Source organism: Marmota flaviventris, chromosome 1 (assembly GCF_047511675.1).
Source record: "Marmota flaviventris isolate mMarFla1 chromosome 1, mMarFla1.hap1, whole genome shotgun sequence".
In the NCBI taxonomy this organism is placed as follows: domain Eukaryota; kingdom Metazoa; phylum Chordata; class Mammalia; order Rodentia; family Sciuridae; genus Marmota; species Marmota flaviventris.
In genome coordinates, this window is record NC_092498.1 from 22,192,701 (window position 1) to 22,205,251 (window position 12,551).

Below are 12,551 nucleotides of genomic sequence, written 5' to 3' on the forward strand. Positions count from 1 at the left end.
GAACAGAGGCCTGAATTCAGGAGACTGAGTGGGTAGCATCCTTCCTCCCTCCCTGTCGCCTTGCCTCTAGACCATACCCAAAGAGTCCCCGAGACTCCACTTGACCCATAGCCCAGCTTAGGAGTTGGCCCCTGAAATCTCAGGCTCTGGGGTCTGGCTGTGCCATTTAGCATGGTCAGTCGGAGTCCTCATCCTCCCGTTAGTCCTCTCTCCCAGGAGACTGAGGGGAGCGGGAAGCACATCTCACTTGCCACCTGTATCCCTCCCCCCAGGACCAGTTTACAACTGGCTGACAGATAATGTCAGAGGTTGTAGGATAATTTAATAAATTTGACTTAACAAGCATCTATTGGGCTCCAGGCACTGATAATTCACAGATACCGAAGGCACAGACCCCTCAGCAGGGACACAGGTGGGAGCAGCCAGTGGTAGAGCATCATGGAGCCAGTGGCTGGCCCAGGCAGACCCCAGCTTGCCGCAGAGTAGGTGTGCTCAGGGGGGTGATGGCTCCTTCACAGCCCCTGTGGACACCCCTCTCTCCCTTCCCAACCTCATTCAAAGTGGCCTTTCCCCACCCCACTGAACCAAGCCCCTCATCTCTGCCAAATGTGAGTAAGTTGCTTATGTCTCTGGGCCTCTGTGGCCTCATTTATAAAATGATTCTAACAAACCTAACCCTGACCTGAACCCTGTCCCTAAGCTGAACCCTAAATTTGCTTGGGACAGAATCATGAACTATATCAGGGTTACATCATGATTAAACCAGACAGAGCCCATCCCTCACTAAGGACATGGAAATGTCAATCATTAGTTCCTGTGCCCTTCCCTGCTCAGTTCACAGACAGAGGTTCTGGGATCCAGCCTTGTCACGTTCAGTATGTGTTGAATTAGATGTCCTGACACCAATTTCTGACCTAAGCAGATATTCAAGCAGACTGAGGTCTACTTATGATTTACCTGACATGGAACCTCTTTAATGAACTATCCTGCCTAAGCATGCACTTAAAAAGCCATATCCGGACACAGTGGTGCACTCCTGTAATCCCAGGAGCTCAGGAGGATCACAAATTCAAAGTGAGCCTCGGCAGCTTAGTGAGGTCCTAAACAACTTAGCAAAACCCTGTCTCAAAATAAATAAATAAATAAATAAATGGTGTGGGGATGTGGCTCAGTGGTTAAGTGTCCCTGGGTTCAATCCCCACTTCAAAAATCATCATCATCATCATCATCATCATCATCAAGTTACTCTGCAGAAGTGTCAAGGACTTTATGTAAATTTTTTGGCCTAATACTCCTCAGAATCTTGAGAGCATATTACACCCATTTGACAGGTGGGGGAACTGAGGCTTCTAGAGATCAGGTGTCCCAAGGGCTCCTAAGTGAACACCAGAGCTGGGATTGGAGTTTCCTATTGCAACCCACCCCCCACCCCGACCCCCATGGTCCCTATCATCAGGTCATTCAGGAATGTGTGTGCACCTTCTGAGGGCTTTTTAGTGGCTCCCAGGCCACAAACAGGGAGTCACCATTAATTCTGTCATCTCACCAGTTGGTCATTAGGTCCTCGGGCAAATGCATCCCCTCTCCACGGGCCTCAGTGTTTGGTTGTTTATTTGCTTGGTTTTGATCTTCAGAGTGACGGAGGGGGAGGTGGCAGGCAGAGAACTGGGGACAAAGAGGCTGACCTCCAATGAAGGGTCTCCTATCAGCACCAACCTTATAGGACTCTCCATGAGATTCCCCCTGATTGAATACACATCCCATTTCCAAAACCAGTTTCCTGAAAGCCATCACCCAAACTGAGCCCTGAGTTGGATTCCTGCCTTGGTAGTCCCTGCCTTCATTGTCGCCAAGGGGACCCAATTTCCTCCAGCAGTTAGCTGGCCAGGCCCCCTGTCCTCCTGCTCCAGAACAGTCTTCAACCACGAGCATGCTGGACAGAGCTGGGGGCCCCTGAGGTACCATCCACAACATCCTACAGGAGAGGAGACAGCCCTGGAGGGATTGAGATTAACCACAGCATCACAACTACAGCTGATAAATCACTGTCACACCTGCTACCAGGCATGACAGTCTCACTGCATGGTGATCCCACAGGTCTTAGGTAGATCCACAGGCAGGTGAAATTGAATGTCAAGGGCTACAGAATGGTAGTCCGGTAAAGCAGTGCCCAGAGACTGAAGAATGCTTCCTGAAATACATGGGCAAGCCCTTCTTTCTTCCTTCTTTTCTCAAATGTGGATGTGATGGCTGGATCCCAAACAAACATTGTGGGCCATGAGGTGGCAAGCAAGGATGGCCCATCTGTAAGACATCATGATCGTGAAGCCACAGCACTGAGTTTGGACCATCTGCCTCCAACTTCTTTGCATTAGAGCTATGTGTTTCTATTTTAAGTCACTTATATTTGTTTTGTTTCTCTGCAACTGAACCTGATTCTAGCCATACAGAAGTGGAAGAAAATACAGAAGTGGAAGAAAAATAAATTCACAAGTTCTAAGAAGAATTCAGATACATAGAGGGGAAGCTGGCTTTGTAGGGAGCAAGGAGTGAATCTAGAAGACTCATTGAATCGCCAGGGCAACTAGTGAATGTCCTGTAGTCCAGTGGTTCTTAAATATGACTGTGCACCAGCATCCCCTGGAGAGTCTGTTCAAACACAGGCTGCTGGCCCCGCCCCCTGCGTTTCTGAGTCCCTTGGGTGAGGGTGCATTTCCATCTAATCACCAGGATACCAACGCCACTGGTTCAGGGACCACATTTTGAGAACCACTGATGTTTTAGTCAGCTTTTTCACTGCTGTGACAAGAACAATTTTAGAGGAGGCAAAGTTAATTTGGGGGCTCACAGTTTCAGAGGTCTCAGTCCATGGGCAGCTGGCTCCATTCGTCAGGGCCCAAGGTGACGTAGAACATCATGGTGGAAGAGTGTGGCAGAGGGAAGCAGCTCACATGATGATCAGGAAGCAGGGAGAGACTCCACTCCCCAGATACAAAATATATACTCCAAAGCCAGCCCCAATGCCCACCTCCTCCAGCCACACCCTACCCACCCTCAATCACCACTCAGTTAATCTCATCAGGGGATTAATTTGCTGATTGGGTTAAGCCTCTCATAACCCAATCGTTTCTCCTCTGAGCCTTCTGGCATTGTCTCACACAGGAGCTTTTGGGGACCACCGCACATCCAAACCATAACAACTGAGCTCGACTTTTCAAAGTCACTTATCCAAACTCACTTTTCTTGCGTGAGTTTCAACTTCACAGCTCTAACAAGACATGATGATTTTCAGCTGCGTTCAAAGACCAGGGAGTGTGGAGAGGCAGGAAGGGTCTGAACAACAGCTTGGGCAAGCTGAGCATCCAGGGAAGAGGAGATTTGTGATGCAAATGATTTACTGGTGTTCAGCTGGGAGCAGAAGGGATTTCAATATGGTGAGCCAAATCGAATTCATTACCTGACAATTAGCTCTAAATTAATGCAAGACTGTGCCGCCCGAATGTCTAAGGAAGAGGGTCCCTGACAGCTTGAGATGGGCAAGATGTGAGGCATCAATCTTGGCTGGATCCAGAGAGGGCTTTTTCCCAACTTGCCAGTGGACTCTGAGCTGAGAGAATGGCCAGCTCTGATGACCTTGCCAATGTTTCCCTCCAGGTTTAGCCCTCATTAGCCCAACCACGCCCCATGCAGAGCAGACTTGGTCTCCCTCTGCCTTGGCACCTCCAGGTTTGCTCCTCAGGAGGTGGCCCTGGGCTTGCACACAGGCTGGCTGCTAATTCTTCATCAACCAGATGACGCAGATGAAGCTCATTATGTTTTATAGAAGCGAAACTTAACACTGTAGGAGTAGAGTTCACCTCCTCCGCGGATATCCCTGGAGAAGAGGGATTCGTTTTCCTATTTCCTTAAGCAACTACCTCCCCATTTCCTTTTCCCTATGCCTTTTCTTTTCTTACCACCCCAACTTCCTCCACCATTTTCTCATGGAGCCCTGATACATATAGTGCACAAGGAGTGGCCATAATAAATCGTGGCCCGTCCATTGAGCACATTTGCGACTTCATTTATCTGTCCATTAAACATGGGGTGCTGCCAAGATACAGGATATAATGGTCTTTGACCACACAAGACTCTTAGGCTCATCTAAGAAGCCAGGAAGGGGTTAATAAATCAGAGAGCCAGGCCCTGGCCTCCTAAAAGCTACAGGGACACAGGCACTTTGCAGACCATTCTTGGTCAATATAAGAATTCTCTAAGCATTTCTGGGGTGATGCCATCTTGCCTGTCCCCAGGACGAGCCTAGCTCTGCCATCTGCTTGCAGGTCCCCCTCTGCTGTGGATCCAAACAGGTGACTGTCCAACAGCTTTCTCCTGAGCACCCCACCCCTGACCTCCAAGGTCATTGACTCTAAAACGTCAAGGTGAACAAGGCCAAATGAGCAGGACCCCAGAAGCTAGACCTGCCCCTCTCTTTTAACTGTGTTCTAGCCCAAATGCTTCACCAAAGCCCCGTCCGCTGGGATGTGGGGCTTCCCGGGTGTTGCCTTGTAACGAGCTCAGGAACCTCACATTCACATCTCTGACAGACCTCTTTTGAATTCTGCTGACAGTTTTAATTGGTTTTGACAAATGGCCCTGATTTTTTTGTCTTCTTGTCTGACTGTGCTGAACTGGTATTCAGAGGAGAGAGCGCCAAGTTCACTTCCACCCGCTGGTCACATTCTCCCCCTCCCAAATAATTATCATAGACAATTTGTGGAGTGGATCTGCATTAAGAATTCAGAGATACCCAATGACATCTGTCTGTTGTTTTGCAAAATGCTTCAACTCTCCTATCTTATTGGATTACTCTCCTAGTTCCTGGGACTCTCCCCATTTTACAGAAGAGCAGTAGGAAGTCAATGCCGAGGTCTGACCTTGGGCCCTCGATTCCCAGCCCAGGTTCTCTCCACCAGGCCACCCCCTCCTCACTGCACACAGCAGGAAATGTCCACACAGCAAAGGCTCAGAAAATCCATGTGTGTGTCCCCCTGTCATCCTTGCCTCCACCACATTGGCATTGCATCTGTAACCTCTGGACCAAAAAGGAGTCAAAGAGTTTAAAAACATCAGAATCTGAGTTCAACTGTGTCAGCCTTGGCTCTCCAGAAAAACAACCAATAGGGATCTATGTGTATATGTGTATTTAATATGCACTGATTCATTGTATGGAATTGAGTCATGTGATTGTGGGGTTTGTAAATATGCAATCTGTAGGGTAGGCTGGAAACTCGGGCAGGAATTGATGCTGCAGTCTGGGGACAGTGTTTCTTTTTTCCTGAGAAAACCTGTTTTTAACTGATGAAGCCTTCAACCGATTAGATGAGACCCACCTCCATTATAGAGGGGGATCTCAGTTTATTTAAAGGCAACTGATTGTAGATATTGACCATGTCTACAAAATACCCTCAAGAAACACCTGGGTCAGTGTTAGCTATTGGAGCCTCGCCAATGGATACAGAAAACACCATGACATCATGTCAAATGCTGTATTTCTGGGGCACATTATAAAAGGACTTTAGGGAAATCACAGACACCCAGAGACGGAAGACCCAAGAAAAGGAGCACCCCTCCTTGCCAATGTCTCAGGAAGGGTGATTACTAGGGTGGCATCCTACCGGGAATTTGATAAATATGGTCCCATGGGGAGAAAGTTATGGATAAAACCCTCCCAGAGTGGCTGGGGTTGTGGCTCAGCGGTAGAGCACTCGCCTAGCCCGTGCGAGGCCCCGGGTTCGATCCTCAGCACCACAGAAAAATAAATAAATAAAATAAAGGTGTTATGTCAACTTACAACTTATATATATATATATATATATATATATATATATATATATATATATATTTTTTTTTTTTTTTTTTTTTTTTTTTTAAGAAAGAAAGAAAGAAACCCTTCCAGAGCACAGCCCATGCCCTCCCAGGGTGCTGCCTCCCTCTCGGCTGTCTTTCAGAGTGGGTTTCAGCCACCTCTGCTCCAGAACTCCCCTGCTGAGAAGGGGGGCCCGTGTCGTGGGCATCAGGATTCAAATGCCTTCCAAAGTCAGGGAGGGGACACAGGAAGAGCTGGGAGGTGGGGACAGAGGCCAACAGCACAGGGACACTCCATGCACAGGCCCCTAATGATGCATCTACGTCCCTGGGTCATCCTGGGTGCACCTGGGTGCCACCTCACCCAGAGCTAATGAAGGCACATCCTGGGAGTGGAAGTGCTGGCCTCGGAGGCCCAAAGAGATTGTGCAGCTACAGGGATGGAAAACTTCCTGATCCGGAAGAGGCTTAAGCACCCCTCCCCGGCCCTATTCTCCGGAATGAGCTGAGTCCCCACACTTAGGCTTACGCTCACCCTCCCAGGAGACCGTCACCCCAGGATTGATTTTTCCTGATGAACTTATTTCCCACATTTGATAAATAACACCTGCCACCCAATTGCCTTCCTCTGACTCTGTTTATTAAACAACGTTCGAGATTTTTCTTCTCATATGATGGGTACTAAAGGCACAAAATTCGAACTAATCATGCCGAGGGGAGGTCTCCAGCCATCCGTGGCTTAGCGCCAGACGGTGAGTGACATTTTATTTGTCACGGGCTGAGCGAGACTAGGCGGAACCGAGGTGGCCCAGCTCCAGTCTGCAATATTCTGGCTCTGGGGGCAGGCCTGGGGGTCACCCTGGCATGCTTCAGCCCCTGCGTGAGCCCCTTGGGTACCTCCATACATCTCAGCATGGAGACCATCTGGAAAAGGGGCTTCCTATCTGCAAAATGAAGCTTGTTTAGGTCAATAGAATAGAAAAGAACCTCATGCAGTGTCTCATGGATGAAGGACTCACCGTCACAAGTTCCATCGAGGCCTTGTCACCACACTGGCCCTGCAGCCCTGTTTGGGGGCCTGTGCCCCTCACTGTTGCTGGTAGCACACACAGTCGCTTTGCAAATAATCACTGTATTGGGCTTAAGGGTTCTGCTGGTCAGGAATTCAAAAAGAGTAGAGGGACAGCAGCTTATATCTGGTCCCCACGTCGAAGGTCTCACTGGAGGAAGTCCCAGGCTGGGAAATCATGATTACATGTTGGAATCTCCTTTTCACTCACACATGAGGCTTTGGCCAGGATCTCGCCTGGGGCTGTTGGTCAGAACACTTACACATGGCTTCTCCGTGTGGCTACTTGGGCTTCCTCATGGTATGGCGGCCAGGTTCCCAAAGCAAGTGTCCCAAGGGAGGCAAATAAATGAGATAGATGAGATTACCTTTTATGAAGCTTCAGAAGTTGCATAGCCCCCTTCAGCTATAATCACTCATGCACTTGATTCTTTGGGAACAAACACAAAGCCTTGCCTGGGGATTGGTGGCCGGAGTCCCACTGTGAGCATGCCATGTGGGATGGAGGGGGACGTTGCCGCCATTTTGGAGAATCCAATCTATCATTGAGACTGAGTCTTGAGACCAAGGAACAAGCAAGTTCAAATTCTGAGCCAGGGATGGGACTTGGTAGATGTGGGACCCTCTGTTCCTGGTCATCCCTGGCTCTAGGTATCCAGGTTTGAAATCTGGCCAGGACCAAGTTCAAACCAAGGACTCTCTGGAGGGAGGAGCAGCCTGTAGACCTGTCCCCTCCTCCCATGCCTGTCCTGACTGCCTCCCCAGACCTGAGCTAGTCTTGGCATTTACATCTCCCCATTTCCCAGAATGAGCCGAGCCTCCTGTCTGGGGCCAGTGCTCCTCAGGCCAGCAGCTCGGCAGTCTCTGTGGCTCACCTCTGCTGCCCGTGGTGTGTTCCGCCACTAAGAACCTTGTTCTGTGTTCCCAGTAGAACCTCCAGCCCACCCTCGGCCTAGGGAGTCAGAAGCCACACTTAACCAACATCCCCAGTGATTCTCAGGCTCATTAAATCTGGAACATCCCTGGGGTAGGAGGAAGAGACCTTGAAGAAGGACGCCCAGGGGTTCAATTCTGGCTCTGCTCCTTTATTAGCTGGGCAAATGCTGGTGAGTGACTTAGGTTTGGTAATAGGTACCTGGGAGGGTGTGTGTGCATGGGGCATGGGGTGGGCGTGGGCCTCACGCTGGGTGGTGGAGGCCTCCCACAGCCTCCTGTGTGGGCAGAGCATGGGCAGGGTGCTCTCTGGCCCTGGTGGTCCATAGAAGGCACTGGGCAGCTTGCGTGGGCACCACAGGGAGACAGCAAGGCAGACCTTCCCTCCAGGGCCACTGAGGCAGAAGCAGGAGTCCCCACCCTCGGGGAGCTGCCTCTGGGGGGGCAGGGGCTGCAGGAGGCTGCTCTCCTCTGGAGATGCTATTTATGTTTTTCGAATAGATCATTTATCGGCACTTACATGAGTTTTGACTGGGGCTTTTGTCACCCTTTAGACTCTGGAAATTAGGTCAATCCCCTCCAGAATTTTATTAAACTAGAACTGTCCCCTTGAGCTAGGAACCTGTGGCAGTGCGGGGCCCGCCAGGAACAGGGGGTGCTTGGTGAGGCTTCACAGATCCACAGTCTCTGCACCCAGGATGGTCACAGAGGCCACCTCAGTGCTCCCAGGCACAACAGCAGCCACCAATGCCCAGAGCTGCCAACCACGTGTGCTGGGGGCTGAGGGACTTTATATAAAAACCATACGACTGTACAATCCTGAAAGGCTGAGGAAGGGCTGGCGGGGAATGTTAACAGGATATTAAAATACTCAGTACCTCTAAGCCTTTATTTAAAATGTACACAAGAATGATCTCATCCTTCCTGATGCTAAGAGCTATAAAGGCAAAAAAAAAAAATGTAAGTAAAGATTGTGAGGAGAGGGAAGCCCAGGATCTACTCTATCAACATTGATATCTGGAAGTCCTTCCTATGTCTAATTTAATGTCTTCATGCTCTAAGTACCCTACAGCTAACTTCTCCCAATACCTCAAACATAAAATACCTAGTAGGTGATTTTCCTGGAAGACCATCACCCAGCGGGCAGGGAAAATGTCTCTATCTTTCATACTTTCCCAAGAGGTCTGGTTTTCTTATGGTGAGATATCCAGGTGTTAAGGGTCTTGTGAAGCCTCATTGGGCTCCTCCCCACACAATAATCTAGATAGATCCTCAATGTTCCAATTGCCCTTCACCGATGAGCACAAAGGTATGGGCACAATTGATTTTGTTTTTCCCCAAAGGAAGCTGGCATTGAAGTTGCCTAGTTCAAGTTGAAATAAAAACTGAGGAAATCCTGTATCATAGAGGTCAGGGTTTTCTAGCAGGAAATATGTTCTGGAAAATGCATCTTCAGGAAGACCAAGCCTTTGTTCTCTTCTGCCCCTTGGTTTTTAGGTCTGCCTGTTAGTTCCCTGAAGAGTTCAGAGGTGTTCAGAGGGTCTAAGCCATGCAGTTCAGTCGATACTGGGCTCCACAGTCCATTATTAAAATATTTCAAAACATTTAGAAATGTAGAAGCACTCTCTGGACATGAATGACAACGCTCTCCCAGCAGCCACCGGCATCCCACCATCGGTCACCCCAGGGTCCTTGGAGCAGAGACACAGAGGCTGGTGCCCTCTATGAGTCACTATGAGGCTGCAGGCCAAGTGTGTTCCCAGCGCAGACGTGGAGAGAATCGATCATCCTGCCTCCGCCTGAGGGAGATGCGCCAGAGAGGTGGGTAGAGAGGCCAGAGGAGAGGCTGGGGGGTGATCCTACCTGGCAGGTGCCCTCCAGGGGGAGCCAGGCCTCCCCCACTCCACCTGGCTTACCAGAGCCACCTAATCTGGTAATGCGGATGAGTTCCAATGATGGGGTTCCCAGAGCCACGCAAGGGCCGCGCTTAGAGGCTGGGATAGCTAAGAGGGAAAGGCTTTCTCCAAAGGTGTCCTCCTGACCCTGACAGACCTGGGTCTGGCTTGGAAGTTGAAGGAAAAGGAGGAGGAGCCTCTGATAATGGGGTGAGACACTCAGGTCCCCAGTCTTTGGGAAAGATTTGGAGAACCCATTTGACTTTCATCCCGGACCATGGGCTGACTATGGGGTACAACCGGAACGGGCCAAATGAACCAGCCACAGGGGTCAACATCTGACCTGTGGCTGACCAGGTTCCCAGCTGCCTTGGCCAGAGCAGCCTCGGCCTCCCCTCAGACTGTCCAACCCATCCATCCACACGAATGGGCCAACACGGAGCTTCCTCTTTCTTCTAGAAGCTTCTGTCAGAGGCAGAGGAGGACAGACTAAAGGAGGGAGGGGGGGAAAAGAAGAGAAGCAACTTCTAGCACTAGGGACCCAGCAATGAGGTAGTTGGGAGATAAGAGAAAAGGGGACCATGGTAGACCCATGCAGGTGGTGTTCTGGACAGATGGGACCTGGTAGGGTGATGCCCTGGTCCTCAGAGATACCAGGGAGTCAGATGGTTGGGTTATCTGCAAGAGGACCAGCTCCCAGGAACCCTCTTGAGAGGTATGAGATCCTCGCCCGACTTTTCACGTGTCTGTGCCCATGAATCTGTATCTGGGGTGATACAGACAGAAGAAAGTTCACAGTGTCCATTACAAAGAATTCCTATTCAGGATTGCCCATGGAAGTTTCCAGAACCCACAGCTGCCCTGCATGGCCCTCCCTGCCCTTCCAGGCAATGCACTAACCCTGGGTTCCCCAATCTTCCAATCAGAATCCCTGTGGATCTTGTCCAGTTCCAAGTTCTCCAGCTTGGTTTCTGCCCTCGAGGACCGCCTTCCCGGGGGGCCTGTCAGGGCAAGCTCATGTTCACAATCAATGAAGTCACTCGGCAGCAGCTGGCAAGTGCTGTCAATGAGTTGGAAAATCAGGTTGAAGGTGTCATGAAGTATGGTGCTCACGCTGAAGCCCGGGCACAGGGATCAAGCGGTCTGTGATAAGAGACGCCTTTCCCCAGGTCTCCCTCCATCCCCTTCCCTCCAAGCCTCCTCTCCTTCTCTAGAGTTTTTAAAGTTAACATGTGCCTACATATTTTATTAATATCTTGTAAGAGATGCTCCTTCAAGTAAATGGTTCTTTGCCTTAGGGGTCAATGTGATAGCTTGTGTATGTGTGCAGAGCAGGAGACGTTGGTTGTAAATGTGCATGAGCTAGTGAGTGCGTCCGTGGGTGGAGGTACAGGATAAATATTTACTGATGGTGGCTGCCTAGGCATGTGTGGTTGTGTGTGCATTTCTATTGAGAGTACATCTGCACATGCATGGACACACACACACACACACACACAGAGCCTTGCCTACAGAACTGCACGTGTTTCAATTTCAACTTCTACACACCTCAAGAGCCCATATTCTCCCTAGACGGATGGACACAGAGCATGCTCAGATTGCTCCCAAGATGTGTTCTCCTAATTTGCCAGGACCCTTCCCACGACTGTCGGACAGAGAGGCACAGTCTTCAAAGGGCAGCTGCCCACTTCTGAGCAGATACCAGCTAATCCAGTTCATGTCCCACGGATGAGCAAACCAAGGTTCAGAGACACTGAGGGTTTTCTCACATGTGCCTTGGGGAGGTCACAGAAGAGCCAAAACCCAGGCGCGGCTTCTCCCAGCTTTCCCCACCATGCTCCTGGCAGAGGAAACCATTTCAACATCTCTTTCCACACTCAATTCAGAGCAGCATACAGAGACAGTATTGCCAGCGGCTGTCCCTGGTGAGTGAAGCTGTTACAGCCTCCTACCTGGACTGTCATTCAAACTGACTGGCTCTGGGATGTGAGGACCTGGTAGCCATTCTTTTCTGGGTGGGCAGCAGAGGGGGTGGGTTGGTGAGACACAGGAGGAGCTGTGGGTCCTGCGGCTATTCACTCCTCGCCAGCAACCCCCAGCCCACTAGGCTCTGGCGGGTGGCAGATCAGAGCCCTGGTGTCAACCAATATGACCCACAGAAAGAAATGATGAGAAGATGCAGGCACAGAACTGCAGCTTTGGTCTCTGGAAGGCGTCTTAGAGATGATCTTCTTATTTTAATAATCTCTTCTTTTAGACAGAAACTCAGCACACGGGCCTGGTGACTTGCCCAAGGTCACACAGATAGGGCCATTTCCGTTCCTTCTCCCATTTGGAGTAGGACCTTCTGACACTCCTATGAGAACAACGCTTGACCTGCGCTCAGATGAGATGCTAATCCCAGGTGAGGGCTAGAGTGGCCAGCAGACTCTCCATGCCTGGCCACCCTCCTCTTGCCACCCAGGATTGCTGCTCCTCCACGTCCTTGGAGACAGCCGGTGACGGTAGGCAGAGGACTACGCACAGGCGTGCCGGCCCTTCAATCCTCCTGGGCTACACTCCCTCTCCAAAGCCGCTGCTCGCATCTACCTCCGCACCTGACAGTGAGGATGGCTGAGAAAGGGGCTGCGGCCGGCGCGATTCCTTCTCCAAGGACAGGCGCGCCCTCTGCTGTTAGAAGCATGAATTGCGGGCCGCGTCCTGAGTTCAGGGGTCGTCCTTTAAAAGGGGGCAGAAGGTTGCCTCTTCCTCCTCCAGCAGGGAGGAAGGGCTAAAGAAAAGGCTGTTGGAAGTGGAACCAGAAGCCA